General features: G+C 35.8%; 1 protein-coding gene and 1 non-coding gene across 4 annotated transcripts in view; one reads left to right on the top strand and one right to left on the bottom strand.

The window, feature by feature from the left end:
* PIK3CA (phosphatidylinositol-4,5-bisphosphate 3-kinase catalytic subunit alpha) overlaps window positions 1–20,692 on the top strand; it is an 86,976-nt gene that overhangs the window by 13,964 nt on the left and 52,320 nt on the right. The window lies entirely within an intron of this gene.
* LOC126949516 (small nucleolar RNA SNORA25) lies at window positions 7,379–7,510 on the bottom strand. The gene has a single exon (XR_007723795.1). It is a non-coding gene; the product is annotated as a small nucleolar RNA SNORA25 (small nucleolar RNA).

A 20,692-nucleotide genomic window follows, 5' to 3' on the forward strand; every position in this document is an offset into this window, starting at 1 on the left:
CACATTATCTAAACACATGTTGTAGAGTCACACTCTGCCGCACCCATCTAATTTGTCGTATTTTTGGTAGAGGTGGGATATCGCATGTTGCCAAGGCTGGTCTTGAACTCCTGGGCTCAAGCAGTCCGCCTACCGCAGCCTCCCAAAGTGTTGGGATTACATGCCTAAGTTAGACATAATATCATACCCAGCCTAGTATGATAGTATTTCATTCCTAGGAAAACCAAGAGCAACTGAGAAATTATTAGAATGAATAAGAATTATAGAGTAAACAGATATAAGGCAAATATTTAAAAATCAATAGTTCTTCCTTATGATAGCAGTAATTGTTTAGAAAACAGAAAACCATTTAGAACAGTAACAGAAAATATAAAATTATAAATGAGCCAATGTGAAGAAACCTAAAACTCTACTGGGATGTTGGAGGGTACAGGGAAAGGAATATCATGTTCCTGAATGGGAAGTCCAACAATTACAGATACCCGTTTTTCTCATTAAATTACAGGTTTAGCCTAATTCTCTTCTTTAAAAAAAAAAAATGTGTTTGAGAAATTAGCAAGGTAATTTTTAATTTTGTCTGAGAAACTATAAACAGATAAAAGTGAGGTATCTTTTGAGTGGAAAATGAAGGACAGAGGGCTAACCCTGTGGCTTATTAGCTATCAAAATATACAGTACAATTAGAGTAAATGAAAGAGTTGAAAACTGGCATACGCATTGATAGTAAAGTTGGTAAAAGGAAATAGAGATCCCAGAAACACTCTAAATATGATAAAGAAGTCATCAGAAATTAGGAGAAAAAGGAAGACTTAGTATTAATGTTTTTGAGAGTATTAAATACTTAGGAAAATAGACATTTGAATCTTTATTTCATCTTACATACCAAAATAAAGTCTAGGTAAGTTGAAGAGTAAATTGAAAAAGAGTATTCTTATGCCTAGTGTCATTTTAAAAAGATATTTATGTGAATGGGGAAATACCTTCCAAAGCTTCAAGAATTTTAAGTACTCAAAAGGGGAAAGATCATTCGTTTGACCCTCAAATAAAATATTGGGGCATGGCAAAGTGCCCCACTAGTCCAAGCTACTCAGGAGACTGAGGCAGGAAGACTGCTTGAGCCCAGGAGTTCAAATTCAGCCTGCTAGCAAGACTCCCTATCTTAAAAAAAAAAAAACACACAAAAAAACTCTCTCACCTCCTTTCCCCGCAACCCCCATACAAGTGAACAAATTAAAAGATGTACGTACCAGAATTAGAGTTCTGCAAAAACTCAATAGATGTCTGTCTTTAAATTTTTACTACAAGTACTTTCAAAAGCACCATGACCTATATGGATGAATGAGCAAAGAATTTGAGAAGTTGGGCTCATTTACTAAAGAGGAAATGCAGATACAAGCATAAGGGAAATGTTTTTCCCTGACAGGTAATTGAAGAAGTGAAATTTTAAGATGTAGTGATTGATTTTTTTTTAACTTTTTGAGTTAGCAAAAGTATTTTTCTAATGATGTTTTTGCTGGTGAGGGTGCCATCAAATGTGCTTGTCCGTTTATTTCCACTGGCAGTCTAAATTGGTTTAACCCTTTTGGAAAGCATGTGAACAATTTGCATGCCTTTAAAGTCAACGTACCATTTAACCCAATAATTCTCTTTGCAGCATTAGATATAATTACAACAGCTTATGTATTTAACAAGTAAACTTTTACATCTCCCATGGAAATAGCTTGTCATAGAAAATATTTGTGAAGAGTTTACAATAATTTGCAGAAATGTTTTTGTAGTGAAAAAATATACAATATTAGGCCGGGCGCGGTGGCTCAAGCCTGTAATCCCAGCACTTTGGGAGGCCGAGACGGGCGGATCATGAGATCAGGAGATCGAGACCATCCTGGCTGACACTGTGAAACCCCGTCTCTACTAAAAACTACAAAAAACTAGCCGGGCGAGGTGGCGGGCGCCTGTAGTCCCAGCTACTCGGGAGGCTGAGGCAGGAGAATGGCGTGAACCCGGGAGGCGGAGCTTGCAGTGAGCTGAGATCCGGCCACTGCACTCCAGCCTGGGTGGCAGAGCGAGACTCCGTCTCAAAAAAAAAAAAAAAAAAAAATATATATATATATATATATATATATATATATACACACACAATATTATATATACTATGTGAGTACAAGTATACAAAACTATAGAAAACAAATAAACCAAAAATATCCAGACAAAAAAGCTGTAAGAGAATACATAAAATGTGGTAATATGGTGTCTGAGGTACATTTTCTTTTGATTTCATCATCTGTGCACCACTGTGTTTCCAATACTTACAGAGCACAGTCCCAGGCCCATAATAGACATTTCAGTCAGTGCTTAAGTGAATAAATTTCTATAATAAACATGGGTTACATTTACATTGAAAGAAATATGAATACAATTCCCATCCAAGTTAAGAAAATGAAAAGTGTGGGAAGCACTCTAGAAAGGAAACTGATTAATACCTTACAATTAGATTTTGTTTTAAGAATGTTTTCACATCTCTATTTTATGCAGTCCTTTTCTGTTCTAATTTAATAACATCATTACTTACCTAAGTTAGAAATTTGTGCTCACCGGCCGGGCGTGGTGGCTCATGCCTGTAATCCCAGCATTTTGGGAAGCCAAGGCAGGTGGATAACCTGAGGTCAGGAGTTCAAGACCAGCCTGACCAACATGGCAAAACCCCATCTCTACTAAAAACATAAAATTAGCCAGGCGTGGTGGTGCATACCTGTAATCCCAGCTACTCAGAAGGCTGAGGCAGAAGAATCGCATAAACCTGGGAGGCAGAGGTTGCAATGAGCCAAGATCGCACCATTGTACTCCAGCCTGGGCAACAAGAGCGAAAAAAAAAAAAAAGAAATTTCTGCTAACCTTGATTCTATCCCTTCTGACCTGCCAAATTCAACTGATTACCAAATCTTAGGTATTCTTTCTTAGAATTGTCCCTGGATTTTAGCCCCATCTTTTCTCATCATCACTGCCTTAGTTTATTCCTTTCCCATTTCACTTTACTATCACTACCTGTCCTACTTTTCTACTCTCCTCTTTTGCTTACCACACTGCTGCAAAAATTATCAGGTAAATAGCAGAATTTTGTGTGTGTGCTCTTATAAATAGGTTGTATGGAAGAGATTGGGGGGAGATTAACACTGCTTTCACACTGCTATTAAGATAATCACCCTAAAATATGAAATTGATACGCTTAAAGCTTAGCAGTTCTTATGACCTATATTGATGCTTGTCAAACTTGGGTTGTATAAGATCACTTAGCAGACTTGATAATGTGCGAATTATCCTGACCCTAGAAATTCTGGTTCGGTAGATCCATAGTACTAGGAACCCGAATTTTATTTTTATTTTTATTTTTTGAAACAGAGTCTCACTCTGTCACCCAGGCTGGAGTGCAGTGGCTGATCATAACTCACTGCAGCCTTGAACTCCCGGGCTCAAGTAGTTCTCCCACCTCCACCTCCCATAGCGTTAGGATTGCAGGCATGAGCCACTGTGCTGAGCCTGGAACCTGAATTTTAATAAGGCTTCCCTCTCACGATCCTTACACATATGATCCCAGGACAAGATGTTGAAGAACAGACCTTGGGAAAACATGCAGTCTTATTTACTGTAATTCTCACAATTTGACATCAGCCTTCTTTTCTGTGCTCGTTTTCTACATTTTTTTCTCATGGACACCTTATAGTCTAGTCACTCTGAACTGCTACACGCTCACCTAGGTCGTTGTGGACTCCTGTTCTTGTGCTCATGCTGTTCTGTGGTTTACAGCCTTTTTTGCTATGGCTTCTCCTACCCAGTAACATGTTGATCTTGGTACACTGTCTTCAGTTTATATATAATCTGAGTAAAGTATTACCAGACTCACTCTCCTAGACAGAGTCTCTCTCTCCCTCTTCTGCATTTCCATAGCCTCTATTTATTACAACACACATATACTAAATTATGCTTATTTTCATACCTTCCTCACTAGACTGTAAGCCTCTTGAGGTCAGGGATGCCATATTTTAGATCTTTTATTTATCTTATAGTAAAAGCCTGGCACAAAATAATTGCATAGTAAATATTTGTCAAATCATTAACAATCCAATAAAGAAGGCAAGGAGTAATTAGTCCCATTTTCAGTGAGGAAAATGATGTCTTGAGAAATTAGTATTTGCATATAGTTATCTAGCTTGTAAGTGTAGGCTCAAGACTTACACATAAGAAATCTGGCTTCTTTTCTGGTTTTGGTCTTTACAGAAAAGATAAAGAATAAACTGTAAAATTGCCCCTTCCATTTTCTACCCATACGGCTCCCGTGTTCGTTTAAATTACCACCTCCATTTTCTACCCATACAGCTCACATATTTATGTTTTATCATGTTATGGGCAAAAATGTTTTAATAAACTTTTACATCATATTCACACTATAAAAATAAAATAATGCCTATTTCTCTAGGGTATGAACAGATTGCTGGATATTAAGCCATTTGTCTCTCACTTTCACATCTAACCTTTATTCTGCTTTGTAATGCTTATTTATTTCTCTTGCAGAAAGAGTGTTATAGTGCCTCATGGGATGTCTACAAATATTTGTTTAATCAAATGAGCTGATATTTATATAAGAAACATTTTATTCTGCAACAATTAAGGCAGTATTCAAATGGGTTTCCACTGTAGTTTTGAAAGCTCACTTTCCAAAGTTTAGATATGTTTAGCCTTACTGTAGACTTCACTCTTTTTTTTTTTTTTTTTTTTTTTTTTTTTTTGAGACAGAGTCTCGCTCTGTAGCCCAGGCTGGAGTGCAGTGGCCGGATCTCAGCTCACTGCAAGCTCCGCCTCCCGGGTTTACGCCATTCTCCTGCCACAGCCTCCCGAGTAGCTGGGACTACAGGGACCCGCCACCTCGCCCGGCTAGTTTTTTTTTTTTTTTTGTATTTCTTAGTAGAGACGGGGTTTCACCGTGTTAGCCAGGATGGTCTCGATCTCCTGACCTCATGATCCGCCCGTCTCGGCCTCCCAAAGTGCTGGGATTACAGGCTTGAGCCACCACGCCCGGCCAGACTTCACTCTTAAGGTGTTGATGGAAATCAACGACCAGCTGCAAAATTCAGATCCAGTATGCCATAGGATACATCAAGCCATGGTTTAAACCAAATGTTAGCAATGAAATATTTAGTAGCAACTGTTCTTTTAAAAGAAACATTTTAGATAATTAGAGTTGTCTTGTAATATCTTATACCCAGCTGTCAGCTTTTTACTTTTTCTGCCAATATTTCTGGAACTGAAACCAAGAAAATGGAAATTAGGGCACCACACTTTGAAATACATTAAACACTTGAAAAGCTGTTAAATCTTATAGGATTTCCAAAAAGAGTTCTTCAGTGCCTCAGAATATTTTTATAAAAAGCTAATATCGACAATAACCCTCCCCAGTATTAAGCTGAAACATATACATACCTTAGTAAATAATTGGAGCATTTGAGGAATGGAAGAATTGCCTCTATTAATAGCTACTGGACTTGAAGATTATTAAATTTGAACATTCTAATTTCACTTTTGAAAGTTTCTGATACTGTTTCTTAATTTTGTTACTATGTTTAATCAGCATATCACTATCCTTTCACTCATTTCTTTAGCTTTTGTTACTGTCTTTCTACTTTTAAGATACTCATATCTTCATTTTTTACAACTTTCAGTAGTATTCCTGATTCCTCACTATGTTAGACAGTGATAAGTGTCCCATTCTTCCTGTCAAGTCTTTCCCACCCTTCCACAAAATGTTACATATAATTACTTTTTATATTGTCAAGTATTGATAACATTTGTATTCTGTTCTATAACCATATTTAAATCCTCCTATGTTTTAACTATAGGTAGATTTTAATAGTTGAACCTAGTAGTATTTACATTAATATCATATAAAAATGTTTCACTTTACAACCAAGTAGAGTACTACAGTTGGATTTCTTTTTCTGAATCTGTGTCCAACATCATGAACTACGCAATGAACATTCTTTGCATTCAGATCATATGGTTTGTCTTTTCACATATTCCACATACTGCTCAAGATTGTGCTCTTTTGCTTCATTTTAAGCATGATGTTATACATTTTTTGTTTTCCCCTAAAGTTTCCAATTACTTTTCTTTTTTCTATTGTTGAAACCATAGAAACAGCATTCAACCTGCCATTAATGCTGCTGGACTTCTCAGTTCTTCATCTGCTGCTTCAAACCTGTTGGATTGTTTTTCCTGAACACTTTTTACTTTGGAATTCAGATTTCATCTTCAAGTTTGGACATATTACTTTCTGTGATTAAAGTTTATCTCAGGACTACTTTTTCTTAATGATTTGCTTACGTTATTTCACCACTGGTTCAGTTCCATCATTTCTGGCATGTGGTCTCTTCCTCTTTCTTGACCTCTACCTTTGGTTGGCTAGAGTAATTAGTCAATTAAGTGCCTTAGAATTGGTTCAGGGGAAGTAAAACTTTGGATGCCTAATGATCTGAAAATACCTTTATTTTGTCTTTACACATGATAGTTTGCTGAGTATAGAATTCCTGGTCAAATTATTTTCCAGCATTTTAATTACTGCATTGTTTTTTACTTGTTATTGATGAGAATAGCATTTCCAGTCAGATAATTTTTCTCTTGCAGACTGGTTGTTTTTCTCTCTGAAAGCTTTTAAGCTTTTATCTATATCTTTTATTGTCTAGTATAGTTTTTTACATTTATTCTGTCCACTGGTCCCTTTTAATCTGAACGTGTAAGTCTCTCCAGCTCTCAAATGTTTTTCTTTTGTATCTTTAATTTCCTTTCTTCCATTTTTCTCTTACTTCAGAACTTGTGGAATAAGGAAGTACTAAGTTGTTGAACCTCTTTGATTTATTGTATATCTTTTTTCACCCTTGTTTCATTATGTGTATCTTTTTGCTCTATGTTCTAGCATTTTTTAAAATTTTGCAAATATAGGTGAAATTTTATACCCTTACGGTTATATTTTTACATTGTGTTTGTTATTCTAATAAGATTCATTTCAATGTAAGGTATAAAATGAAAACCCACTCTTTTTTCCCAGATGTCTAGCCATTTCCAGCTGGTCTCTTCCCTATTGATTTGAAATGATACCTTTATCATGTAGCACATTCTGTGTCTTTTTTTTTAATTTCTGGGTTTGTTTTTTCTTTTTCTTTTTTTTTTTTTTTCTGACTGTTCATGAGCCATATCTTACCATTGTGATTATTTTAGTTTCATAATTTTTTTTTCCAGAGAAGGGAAAGTTTGGTCAAACTTTTGAGACATGTATTTACTTTCCCACGTCAACAATCATGGACTATCGTGTTATGTTTATGAGTGGCTGAGTCATATCTCCTGTGGAAAACATAGCACCATTAAGTGCTATGGCATCCTATAGAGAACTTCAGTCTTTGGTCATACTGTTAAGACCTACCTCTTGGTTTCACAGCCCCACAAGCCCTCTTTGAAGTGACCTATCCAGTAGGGCTAGACCTTTCTCTCCCCTACCTTCTCCCCTCCCCTAATTTTTCTGGTCTCCTGCAATTTTTTTTTTTAACATTAGAATCAGCATGCTTAATTCTACACACAGACACAAAAATCCTATTGTTATTTTATTGGGATTACATCAGATGTATAGATTATCTAAGGAAGAATTGACATCTTTGTGAATTGATTGTCTTCCTATCCAAGAATGTGGAATGTTTTTCCATTTCTTCAATCTTTTGTGTTACTTGGGAGCATTTTAAAGTTTTCTTCGTTTATTTTAAAGCAGTAAAAATTCATTTTTTTTTTCTGTTCACATGACTAATCAATTCTACCAGGACCATCTATTAAATAATCTGTCCTAATTAAAGGTTCTGGGGTTTTTCTCTATACAAAATTGCAGCAACTATTGTACTTAAGTTTGCTTCTGAACTCACTTCTGTTCTCTGGATCTGCATGGGCCAATACTATTCTATTTTTATAACTAAGGATTTAATACCTACTTAAATGAGCCCCTTCTCATTACTCTTCTTTCAAACATTCAGTATATTAAAAGCTATTATAACACTTCTTACTCTGTTTTAGAGGTGGACATAGACATTACACACATACAAAAAGAAAACTACAAGCCAATCTCACTTAAAGTATTAGTTATCTTAAAATAATTAGCAAATTCAGTAGTTTGTTAAAACACACACACACACCATAGCCAAATGGCATTTATTCTAGAAATACAAGGGTCATTTTAATCTTAGGAAATCCATAGCAGACATTAATTCTCTCTCTTTCCCTCCCTCCCTTCCTTCCTCCCTCTTCTTTTCTCCAGCACAGACATGTTTGTGTGTGTGCGCGCGCACACACACACACACACATACACACGACCTTAGTAAAATAGGAATAGAAAGCTATTCTTTGACGAATTAAGTAATAGATATACCAAAGCAGAAGCTTCAGTCAGGCTTAATAATGAAAGACTCACATTGTCATTCATATTACGAATAATTCAAGAAACAATAGCTATTTTTTTGTCTTGCTTTTATAAGGAAAAGAAAAAATATAAAGGAGAGGACATATTTGCACATTTTAATTTCCTGTATCAGTTTCTCCTGACCACTCGCTCACATTCTTCCCCAAGTGAAGCCAATGTTGGTAATGGAGTGAATTCTGGAGTAGGGGGAACATTGGAGGGTACACATTTGTTCATATATACTTTTTAACCCAGATTTTTAATTGTATTAGTATAAAATTGTGGTAAACATGCTTTCATTTTAAATATCTTCTGAACCTGTAATTACATTACCTTTTTAAATTTTTATTTAATTTCTATCATCAAAATAAGTGTATCTTCCAGTAATGACAGTGTGAGGTGGTTAGATGATTTCCTTCCTCAGAAAACAGGCATCAAAATACTGGAGTAACTGTGTTAATGTCAGCCAAAATAGATTGTAAGAAAAGGAGTATTATTAGAGATAAAGAGGAACATTTCAAAATTATGAAGTGACAAATATGGCGGGAAAATATAAAAATTCTAAATGTATATGCACTTAAGAGAGGCACAAAATCCATGAAACAAAGATTGATAGAACTGAGAGATGAAATAGGCAATTCAGTATTTAGAAGAGTTGGAGATTTTAATACTCTTCTCTCAACAGTTGATAGAATAAGTAAACAGAAAACAGGATACAGAAGACATGAATAAAGCAATCAGCCAACTCCATCTAATTGACATCTGCAGAATACCCAACAACAGTAGAAAACACATTATTCTCAAGTGCATTGGAAACATTAGCCAGGGTGAATAGTATACTGGCCCACAAAAATGAAATGTTTTAATAAATATGAAAGAATTGAAATTATATGATATGTTTTGCAACTACAAAGGAATTAAAAATCATGGAGAGAAATAAGGAAAATGGAAAGAAATAAGGAAAATCCCCAAATATGTGGAAATGAATACATTTCTGAGTAACCCATGGGTGAAAAAATAATTCACTGGGTAAAATAGAAAATATTTTTAACTGAGTGAAAATGAACACAAAATATAAGAAGATATTTGGTATGTAGCTCTCAAGCAGTGCTAAGAAAGAAATGTTTGGCTTTAAATGCTTATGCCAGAAAGGAAGAAAGGCATAAAATCAATTATCTAAGCTGCTACCTTAAGAAGCTAGAAAAGAGGCCGGGCGCGGTGGCTCAAGCCTGTAATCCCAGCACTTTAGGAGGCGAGATGGGCGGATCACGAGGTCAGGAGATCGAGACCATCCTGGTTAACACGGTGAAACCCCATCTCTACTAAAAAAAATACAAAAAACTAGCCGGGCGTGGTGGCGGGCGCCTGTAGTCCCAGCTACTCGGGAGGCTGAGGCAGGAGAATGGCGTAAACCCGGGAGGCGGAGCTTGCAGTGAGCTGAGATCCGGCCACTGCACTCCAGCCTGGGCTAAAGAGCGAGACTCCGTCTCAAAAAAAAAAAAAAAGCTAGAAAAGAAAGAGTAAAGTATACCCAAAGTAAGTAGAAGAAAGGGAGTAATAAAGATCAGAACAGAAATCAAGGAAATCAAAAGCTGGTTCTTTGAAGAGTTCAGTAAATCTTTAGAGAAAATGATCAAGAAGGGATGTAAGTTAGAAATACTGAGAATGAAAGAATGGTTGTTATTACAGACACTATAAATACTAAAAAGATAAAGGAATATTATGAACAAGTTTACAACAACCAATTTGACAACTTAGATGAAATGAACAAATTCTCTGAAAGATACTGATCACCAAAAGTGATTCCAAAAGAAGTAGAAAATCTAAATAGACCTATATAGAGTAAAGAAATTGAATTAGTAGTTAAAAATTTCCAATAAAGAAAATCTGGGCTCTGATGGCATAGCTAGTAATTCTGTCAAACACCTGAAGGAAGAAAAAAATATAAGCCCCACCCACATTTTCAGAAAAGCAGGAGGAAGGAGAGCATCACAGTTCATTTTATGAGGACAGCATTACTAGATACCAAAGCCAACACAAAGGCATCCCAGGAAAACTAGCAGCCAGTATTCCTCATAAACGTAGACACAGAAATCCTTAGCAAAATATTAGCATGTTTAATTAGCAATATTATATTTAAAAGGATAATACTATACATCATGGTCAAGTAGGATTTATCCCAGCAATGCAAGGCTGACTTAACTTAGAAATATCAATTCTGTTTAATACACCATACTAATAAGATAAATTTGAAAACAAAAAAAAAGTGATCATCTCGATAGACACAGAAGAGTGACAAAATTCATTACAAAGTTATAATACAAACTCTTAGCAAACCAGGAATTGAAGGCAACTTCCTCAACCTGATAAAGGATGTCTGTGAAAAAAAAAATCATACTTCATGGTGAATGATTTTATAGTTTTCCACTTAAGATGAAGAACAAGGCAAGGATGTTTGCTCTTACTGCTTTTATTCAACATTATCCTGGAGGTCCTAGCCAATGTAGTAAGGCAAGAAAAAGAAATTAAAGGATATTCGGAATGGAAAGGAAGAAGTAAAACCAAAAAGATGGCATATATAGAGAAAGTTCTAAAGAATCTACCCAAAAAAAAAAAAAAAAAAAAAAAAAAAAAACACTACTAGAACTAACAAGTGACTTAGGCAAGGCTGTAGAGTAAAAGATAACCAACAAGAATTATATTTCTAAATACTAGCAATGAACAATCCAAAAATGAAATTAAAAACAAAATCATTTACAATAGTATCACATAGCTAAATACTTAGTAATAAACTTAAGAATAGATACACAGACCTGTGCACTGAACACTACAAAATATTGTTGATAGAAGTTAAAGAAGAACTAAGTTAATTGAGAGGTACACTATATTCATGAATTGGTACACTATGTTCAATGCAGTCCCAATCAAAATCTTGTCAGGTTTTCTCATAGAAATTGACAGACTGGTTCTAAAATGTATATGGAAGTGCAAAAAACATAACCGCACACAAAAACTACAAAATCTGAACACAGGTACCTGATTTGTACTTGCTATAAAGCTACAATAATCAAAATAGTACAGTATTAGCGTAAGGATAGACATAGATGAATGAAAGAGATTTGAGAATGTAGAAAGAGTAATTCTTAACATAGTAATATTTTTCAATTAATTTCTTATTTTGGACAATTGGTACATCCTATAAATCTTTTCCCCATGATTTAATGAAATGTAACGTAGTTTTCTTTTTATTGAACATTTTTGCTTTTATATTATATGTTACCTTATCTGTTAATAAAAACACATAAATAAATAGGTTAGGTATTATTTATGTGGTAACTGAGTTTCAACAAAGGTGCTAAGGTAATTCAATGGGAAAAGAATAGTCTCTTCAAAAAGACCGGCAGGGTGGCTCACACCTGTAATCCCAGCACTTTGGGAGGCTGAGGAGAGCGGATCACGAGGTCAGGAGATCAAAACCGTCCTGGCTATCACACTGTGAAACCCCGTCTCTACTAAAAATACAAAAAAAAAAAAATAGCCGGGCGTGGTGGCGGGCGCCTGTAGTTGCAGCTAGTCCGGAGACTGAGGCAGGAGGATGGTGTGAACCCGGGAGGCGGAGCTTCCAGTGAGCCGAGATCATGCCCTGCACTCCAGCCTGGGCGACAGAGCCAGACTCGCGGCGTCTCAAAAAAAAAAAAAAAAAAAAAAAAAAAAAAGTGCTAGAATAACAAATTTATTAAAAATGGATTGATGGATTGATGGTTCGTAGACCTAAACTTAAGTGCTTACCCCAGTAATTACCTACGTGGTGTATTGACTGCAAAGAAATAACACTTGTAAAGGTGGGTTGTGGAAATGTTTTTTTGTTTTTGTTTTGAGGTGGACTTTCGCTCTTGTTGCCCAGGCTGGAGTATAATGGCACAATCTCGGCTCACTGCAACCTCTGCCTCCCGGGTTCAAGCGATTCTCCTGCCTCATCTCCCAAGTAGCTGGGACTACAGGCGCCTGCCACCACACCTGGATAATTTTTTGTATTTTTAGTAGACACGGGGTTTCGCTATATTGGCCAGACTGGTCTCGAATTCCGGACTTTAGGTGATCCACCCGGCTCGGCCTCCCGAAGTGCTGGGATTACAGGTGTGAGCCACTGTGCCCGGCCCGGAAGTGTTTTAAAACTTAATTGTAGTGGTGGTTTTTACAACTATACATTTACCAAGACTCATCAAACTGAATTTTAATTTATACCTCAGGTAAAGCTAAAATAAAATAATATATGCATATTATTTTCAAATTACAGCTGAAAGGTTAATAAAAACATCAGGCTGGGCATGGTGGCTCACATCTGTAATCCCAGCACTTTGGGAGGCCGAGGTGGACGGGTCACGAGGTCAGGAGTTCAAGACCAGCCTGGCCAATACAGTGAAATCCTGTCCCTACTAAAAATACAAAAAAATTAGCTGGGCATGGTGGCAAGCACCTGTGATCCCAGCTCTCGGGAGACTAAGGCAGGAGAATCGCTTGAACCTGGGGAGGCCGAGGTTGCAATGAGCGGAGATTGTGCCTCTGCACTCCAGCCTGGGCAATGGAGCTAGACTCCATCTCAGAAACAAACAAAACATCAGTTCATTACTGTATCTCACTTACCCCCAGCCCCCTCACAACTTTGTCTTGTCCCATGTCATGCTTCAGGAAACCACTTTCAACTATTTAAGCTACTACTATCGTGTTTGCCACCTTATAATAATGGGGTATATTGCTCCGTCTTGGTACACCAATATTTGACATTATTCATTAGCTTTCTCATACAATTTTAACGCTCATATCTTCTTTTGACTTATCATCCTATATTTAATCATTACTGGTTAAATCCACATTTAGTTATTTCATTATTCAGTGACCATATAGTAATAAAGCAAATGCTACATGGGGTTATTTTTTTTCTGTTACAACTTTGCTGTTGTTTTTTAATTAATTGCTTCATCTTAGAAATTTGCTTAGTTACCATTGTGTCTGAATTTGTCTTTCAATGAGCTTCAGTCCATCTTTGCAGTAAGTCTCATATGTGATAATTAGTTTAGTTATTTTCCTATAATAGCCTTTGTAGCGCCTTCAGTATTTCTGATTTAATCTTGATTGCTTGCTGCGTCTGTTTCACAGCTGTTATCTCAAGACTCCTTTTTGTCCTCATCCTGGAAATTCCCTACACCTGCTTCCTGTGTTGAAGCCTTGATTCCTATGCCCCATACCTTCATGGTGACTACCTCATTCTATAGGAGCTTATCCTCTCGTGGCATCTTGAAGAGAGATAACTAGGAGGTAAATGTTTTGAGATTTTACATACCTGAATATGTGTTATTCTGCTCCTACAATTATGTGATATTTTAAGTGAGTGTAGAATGCTAGATTGAAAATCATTTTTACCCAGATATTGCTCTGGTATCTTCCAGCTTTCAGTTTTGATATTTAGAGTTCTAAGTGCCTGTTTCCTCATTTTTTATATTTTATTTTTTATTTTTCTCTCTGGAAGTGATTAATCTCTTCACTTCTGGTGTTCTGAAATTTTATGGTATGGTATCTTGGTGTGTGTCATTTATCTACTGTGCTGTGTACTCCATAAGTCCCTGCTGCTTACAGATTTACATTTTTCTATTCTTGGAAGTATCCTTGCCTTTTTTGATAGTTCCCTCCCCTTTGTTTTCATTATTCTCTCTGGAACTCCTACTAGGCAGATATTACACTTCCTAGATTGCTTTTCTAAATTTTTACCTTTCCCTCCTCCTACTTATCCCTTTCTTTTTATTCTGCCTTCTGGAAAATTGCCTTAACTTTAACTTCAAACTTTCGTTGAATTTTTTTTTTTTTCCAGTTCTTATTCCCTGGTCTTATTGGTTCCTCTGCATAAGTATGCAATCTTTTATCTTTAATTACAGTTTCTTTGACATTTTCCTCTGTGCCATCATTCTGTTTCTCACCACTTCTGTTTCATTTTGGTCTCAATCTTTAATATTGGAGACATTCCTCAAATGCATGAAGATCCTCGGTGGTCATTCATATTTAAAAGATACGAAAAGCTGACCGAAAGCCCTGGGTATGAAGTCAGAGCTCTTGTCTATTGGTAAACTCCGCTATAGGAAATCTTCGTATCACCATTTTTCTCTAGGTTAGTTTTGTTTTCTCTAGTTTTGAATCCTTTCCAGAGGAAATCTATAGTCTTCTCTGTGGGGGCTGCTTATGTTTTAGAGAAATACTGAAGAAAGGGACTTTGGGTCTCATTAGAGTTGCACATAATCTTTTGGTTTTAGTCATATTTACTTCATCCATATCTACTTCTGTATCTGTTGAAGTCCAAAGCATCTTGAGTTTAGTTTTTCCAGAAATTATGCCTTCTGATTTCTGCATGATTGGGAAGTCACTGAGTACACCAACTGGAGTTGGAGACCTGGAATTCCAGTAGTTCCAGGAACCTCCTAGTCCTGAACTTTATGGGGTTTCATGAGAATTGGCTGGGTTCTTTAGGCACTTAAATTTAACATTTCTCACCTCTGGTGAGTTTTTTTTCCCCCCTGTCTTTGTATATTATGGTTTAGGGTTACAGTTTTCCAGCTTCATCAAAGAAAGAGTTTCTCTCATTCTCCTTATTTAGAAATGATTGGTGACTTTACTCAGATATTTTAAGATCAGAAGTATATGCTACCCCTTTTTTATAAACTATTCTGCAGCTATTCCTTCACGACTTTGCTACATCTTGGTGATCTTTTCATGTCACTACCTACAAGTCTATGTCATTGATATTAATGGCTATATAGTAGTCCATAAAATGTTTTATTATAATTTCTGAAATCTCCCTATTGATGAAGATTTTGGTGGTTTGTAGTTTTTGCTTTCATGAATATTGTTGCAATGAATATTGTTTGGCTTACTTTTGGGTGAATTTTTACAAAGAGATCCGTATAATAAGTTCCCAGTAGTGAGGTTACCTAATGTAAGAATAAGTGCATTTAAAATTCGAATCATATTGTCAGACTGTTTCCCAGAAAGTTTCCATTCCTACCAACAATCTGAGAGGGCTATCTTTGCAGTTACTAGGTTTCATCAAACTTGTTTTTTTCAATATGATAAGTTTAGAAATGGGGATATATTTTTGTTTTTATTTGCATTTTTAAATATTTTCTTAGGTTGGTTGGCTATTTAAACTTCTTTTTCTGAAAACTTTGTATGTATAGCCTTTTAAAATTCTTATTGACTTGACTAAACTATTTGTAAATTACAGAAATTAGCCCTTTGTCATATGTGTGTTGCAGGTACTTTCCCAGTTTGCCAGTAGTCTTTCATTTTGGTTTATGGTACTATTGCTAGACCAGAATCTTTGACTTTTATTTAGTGAGATTTACCCATCTTTTTCTGTGTGGCGTCTTGGTATTATAGCATTAATATATAAACTATAGTTTCTTTTTTTGTTTGTTTTTTTTTGAGATGGAGTCTCACTGTGTCACCCAGGCTGGAGTGCAGTGACCCAGTCTCCACTCACTGCAACCTCCGCCTCCTCGTTTCAAGTGATTCTCCTGCCTCAGCCTCCTGAGTAGCTGGGATTACAGGCACCTGCCACCACTGCCAGCTGATTTTTGTATTTTTAGTAGAGACGGGGTTTCACCATGTTGGCCAGGCTGGTGTCGAACTCCTGATCTCAGGTGATCTGCCTGCCTCAGCTTCCCAGAGTGCTGGGATTACAGGCATGAGCCACCACGCCCGGCCTATAGTTTTTCTTTATCTGAACAATAACTAATTATAAAATATAGTGGAAGAGAAAAACCTATTCAGAAAATTAACAAAAAGATCACTTATCTAGAAATAAACTTAAACCATAGCAGAGCTTATATGAAGAAATCTTTTAAAACTGAGCAAGGATTTGTTGGACAAGACAGCACTAATCTCAAAAGAAAATTTGATAAATAAGTCTTATTCATAGTTTTTCCTCATCAAAAGACAGCATTAAGAAAATGAATAGACATGCCACAGAATGAGTTAAAAAACAAAAACAAACAAACAAACAAAAAAACAGAATTCCCAGCATTTACAAGGGATTGAGGATGTGTATCAGAATATATAAAGAACCTCTGAAGGCCAGGTGTGGTGGTTCACACCTGTAATCCCAGTGCTCTGGGAGGCCAAGGTGGGAGGATCACTTAAAGCTAGGAGTTCAAGACCAGCCTGGTAACATAGTGAGACAAGACTCTGTCATTACCAAAAAAATAAGTTTTTTTTTTTAAGTTAGCTGGGCATGGAGGCATGTGCCTATAGTCCTAGCTATTCAGGAATTTGAGGCTGTAGTAAGCTATGATCATGCCACTGCACTCCAGCCTGGGTGACAAAGTGAGACCTTGTCTCTAAAAATAAAAAAAAATCCTCAGAAATTAACATTTTAAAAATTATGAACTACTTAATATAAAAACGGGCAAAAGACTCAAGCAGACCTTTCACGGAAGATACACAAATGGCCAATAAGCACACGAAAAGATTTCCACTATCATTATTAGTCATCAGTAAATGCAAATTAAAACCATGGTAAGATACCACTACAAATTCAAACCATCATGAGGTAACCCCACTAGAATAGCTGAAATAAAAGTGACCGATACTACTGAATAGTTATGATATAAACCAACTGGAACTCTAACTTATTACTGGTGGGAATATAAGAACTATTTCTTATAAAGTTAAACATAACATTTACCTTATATGTCAGGAGGTTCCCAGAATTATCCCTAGGTTTCATGGTTTGCTAGGACAACTCACATAACCCAGCATGATGTTGTCCTCATGGCTCTATCACTTATTACAGTGAAAACACAGAGTTAGCAAAGGGAAAAGGTGAATGGAGCAAAATCCAGGGGAGACCAGGTACAGGCTTCCAACAGTCCTCTTCCATAGAGTCTCACAAGACACACTTAATTTCCCCAGCAAAGAGTTGTGACAATACTTGTGAAATCTAAACAGCCAGGGAAGTTTGCTAGAGACTGAGTGCTCAGGACTTTTTGATCATACCCTCTGCTCAGTGCACACCCAAATTCCAGACTCCCAAAGGAAAGCAGGTATTAAGCAGAAAGCATATTGTTATCATAAACACTTTAGACACATGGAGCTAGTCTTATCAGATGGGAATCAGGGTAGGAATCCTCCCAAAATCCAAGATCCAAGTTCCCAGACACCAAACCAGCCTTGCAAACAGGCTTTTTAAAGGATAAGCGTTTAAGAATAAACTCTTTTCTGCAAGTTTACAACCTAACATTTTGCTAAGTATAACAAAAATTGATGTAGGAATTTTTAAAGCCAATGCTGGAAACAGCCCACATGTTCAACAACTGGAAATTGTATAAACAAGCTGTAGTATATTTTGGAATACTACCTAAAAAGAACTAACCGCTAATACATTGAAACATAGATGAATCCCAACCTGGTGTGCTCTTCTCATTCTGTACCTGACAGTATGTTAACCAAAAGAAGCCAAATACAAAACTATACACTGAGATTCAATTTATGTAAAGTTAAGAATCAGCAAAACTAATCTATAATTTCAGAAACCAAAATGTGATTGCCTGGGGGCAGAGAGATAAAGTAATTGGAAAAGAGCATGACAGAATGTTCTAGGATAATAGAAATGTATATTATATGTCTTGTTTTGTGCAGTGGTTACATGGGTGTAAAAAGTTGTCAGAAGTCATCAAACTTAATGCTTAAGATGTGCAGAGTTCATTGTATGTTAATTATAGTTCAATTTGAAAAATTACTGAGAAACATTGAAAAATAGGTAAGTGAAAATGCATACTTGGATAGGAAAAACATCTTGTAAAGATGTCAGTTCTCCCTGTTCTCAAAATACCAAGAAGTTTTGCCTTGATTTTTGTTTTTGAATTTAGCAAAATATTCAAAAGTTTATCTGGAATGATAAGCCAAGTTTAATAAGACTGTGAAGGGACTTTACAGAAGATACTTGGGCTGAATTTAAAGGATGAGTATGATTAAAATGGCAATAAATGTGAATATGAGGTAAAAGATCGTGAACCATATTTACAAAGGCAAAAAAAAATTGTAAAGGGAAAAGATTGGTCTAGTAAGATTAGAGCTTGGAGTGTGGGGAAAAATAAGGACAGAGCACAGTTGTAATGGTTGAGGCTTTGAGTCAGGGCTGTATTGTATAGTTACTAGAGATTCACAATATTGTCTTAATTGAGTAATGGTGTAATTAGATATATGTTTTAGATAGCCAATTCTAGTGACACTGTGGATAATTAAGTGGGTAGGGGAAAAATTGGTTGCTTTGTGCTTTCAGGGTCTCTTGCCTTAGTTCATACTGTCCACTTAACCTGTTGCACTCTCTCATTCTGTACCTGTCAGAAATCTTTTTCATTCATTAAGCCTCCCCTAAACGGACACACAGGCTCGCTTTCTCCTAAAATTACCACATTCTGCCTTGTAATTGTTAGATAATAAGGTCTTTCAACTTCATTTATATACTTGTATGAATGTTTTTCTCCCCATTTCCTTTTCATCACCCATCCCTTTGCTTCAGCTGCTAGTGTCTTATAGATGGTAATTGCTTAATGAATGCTTGTGAATTAGAGATCAGTCCTGCATATGAGAACTCTTTTAGGGTCTAGTAGTGATAGAGAAGATTGAAAAAAAAAAAGTGATGAATTTGAGGGTGATTTAAGGGGTGGAAGTGATGTCATGCAAGAGAGGAGTTGAAAGCACCAAAGGTTTTAACCTCGGAGATTGAGAAAGTGGTGATGTCATGAAGAATGCATTCCACATTTGAATAATGAGCAGAGTAAGAGGTATCAACAAATGAAACCATTAAAGGAGGCCATAAAAACAACAGAGATCATTTCAACATTCTATTAAGGAAATTTGGGGGAACACACTTTAATTAAATAATAACATCAATATTTCTTTACCTTTGTAACTTTTACCTTTTAATTATGAAGATGTTTTAAGATGAAATATAAAATGTGAACCTGAGAACTTTTTAACATTTAACATGGATATACATATCCATGTTTAGAATGTTCTCTGTGTATTATTGCATGATTTTGTCATAAATGCCCTACTAGGAAGAGAAAGGTCAGAGATTGTGTGTGTGTCTCTATATGTGTGTGTATTTGTGTGTTTTGTCCTGGCAAAAAGACAAACTGAGAGAATAGAAGAACAAAAGAGCAGTACTGAAAATAGCTAGATTAAAGGTTGTTTCTCTGTCACCACACACCAGATATGGAGAGTAGTAAAAGCAGACAGATGGACAGTTCTGTTAGTTTTGGAGTATGTGAATAGAGAAACATTCTGTTCCTTTTATTCAGAAAAGGAATTTCTAGACTAAATTACTGGTATCAGCAATAAGTTTCATATTCTGACCAAAGAAACATTATTATTATTTTTTTTTTACCCTAGGGATAATGACTCATGCTGTTCTCAGAATTTTGCTTTTGTGGAAACTAAAATGCAGTCATAAATACGGCACTGTTATTTGGATCTTAGTGCTGATGATACTATTGTGAGTAGACTAGTGATGGGCAAGAACACTAGTATTATCAACCCAGTTGTAACAAAGAAGCCAAGCACATCTTAATTAGCTGATTCTAGATGGGAAGGTAGATTTTTTAAACAAATTAGCTAATTGTTATAATTCTGTGAATTATGCAATAGAAATAGGACCCATAATGTTATTTTTTTAATACTTTGTTATTTTGAGGGGTTTGTGTCAGAAGTTAAATTTCTAACTTCCCATATTGACAGTGGAGATAATTGAACATATTTTCTCTGCCTTTTTTTCTTATGTTCCTCAAAATTAGTTTAAGTCTACTAAATTATAGTCACATAGACCATAAAGCAGCTATCAAATAGAGCATATCAGCTAGATGATGAAGTTGAAAGGTTATATTCTAGTTTTATTTTAACTTTTAAAGTCTTGTAATTTAAGAAATAGAGGTTTGAATGTCTTCTTTATATACCATAGTACTAGATGCTCTCACTCTGAATTTTTACCGTGTCAGGATACTCCATCACATATTTATCTCTAATTATAATTATTGGACACATATACAAAATGTCCAATTTTGTGTCCAAAAAAAAGCTTTTTATCATTGAAAAAGCATTAATGACTTATGTTAAATAGCCAGTTTAAAAGTTTTTGTCAGTTGATAAATTTTATAAAAG

Source organism: Macaca thibetana, chromosome 2 (assembly GCF_024542745.1).
Source record: "Macaca thibetana thibetana isolate TM-01 chromosome 2, ASM2454274v1, whole genome shotgun sequence".
Classification (NCBI taxonomy): Eukaryota; Metazoa; Chordata; class Mammalia; order Primates; family Cercopithecidae; genus Macaca; species Macaca thibetana.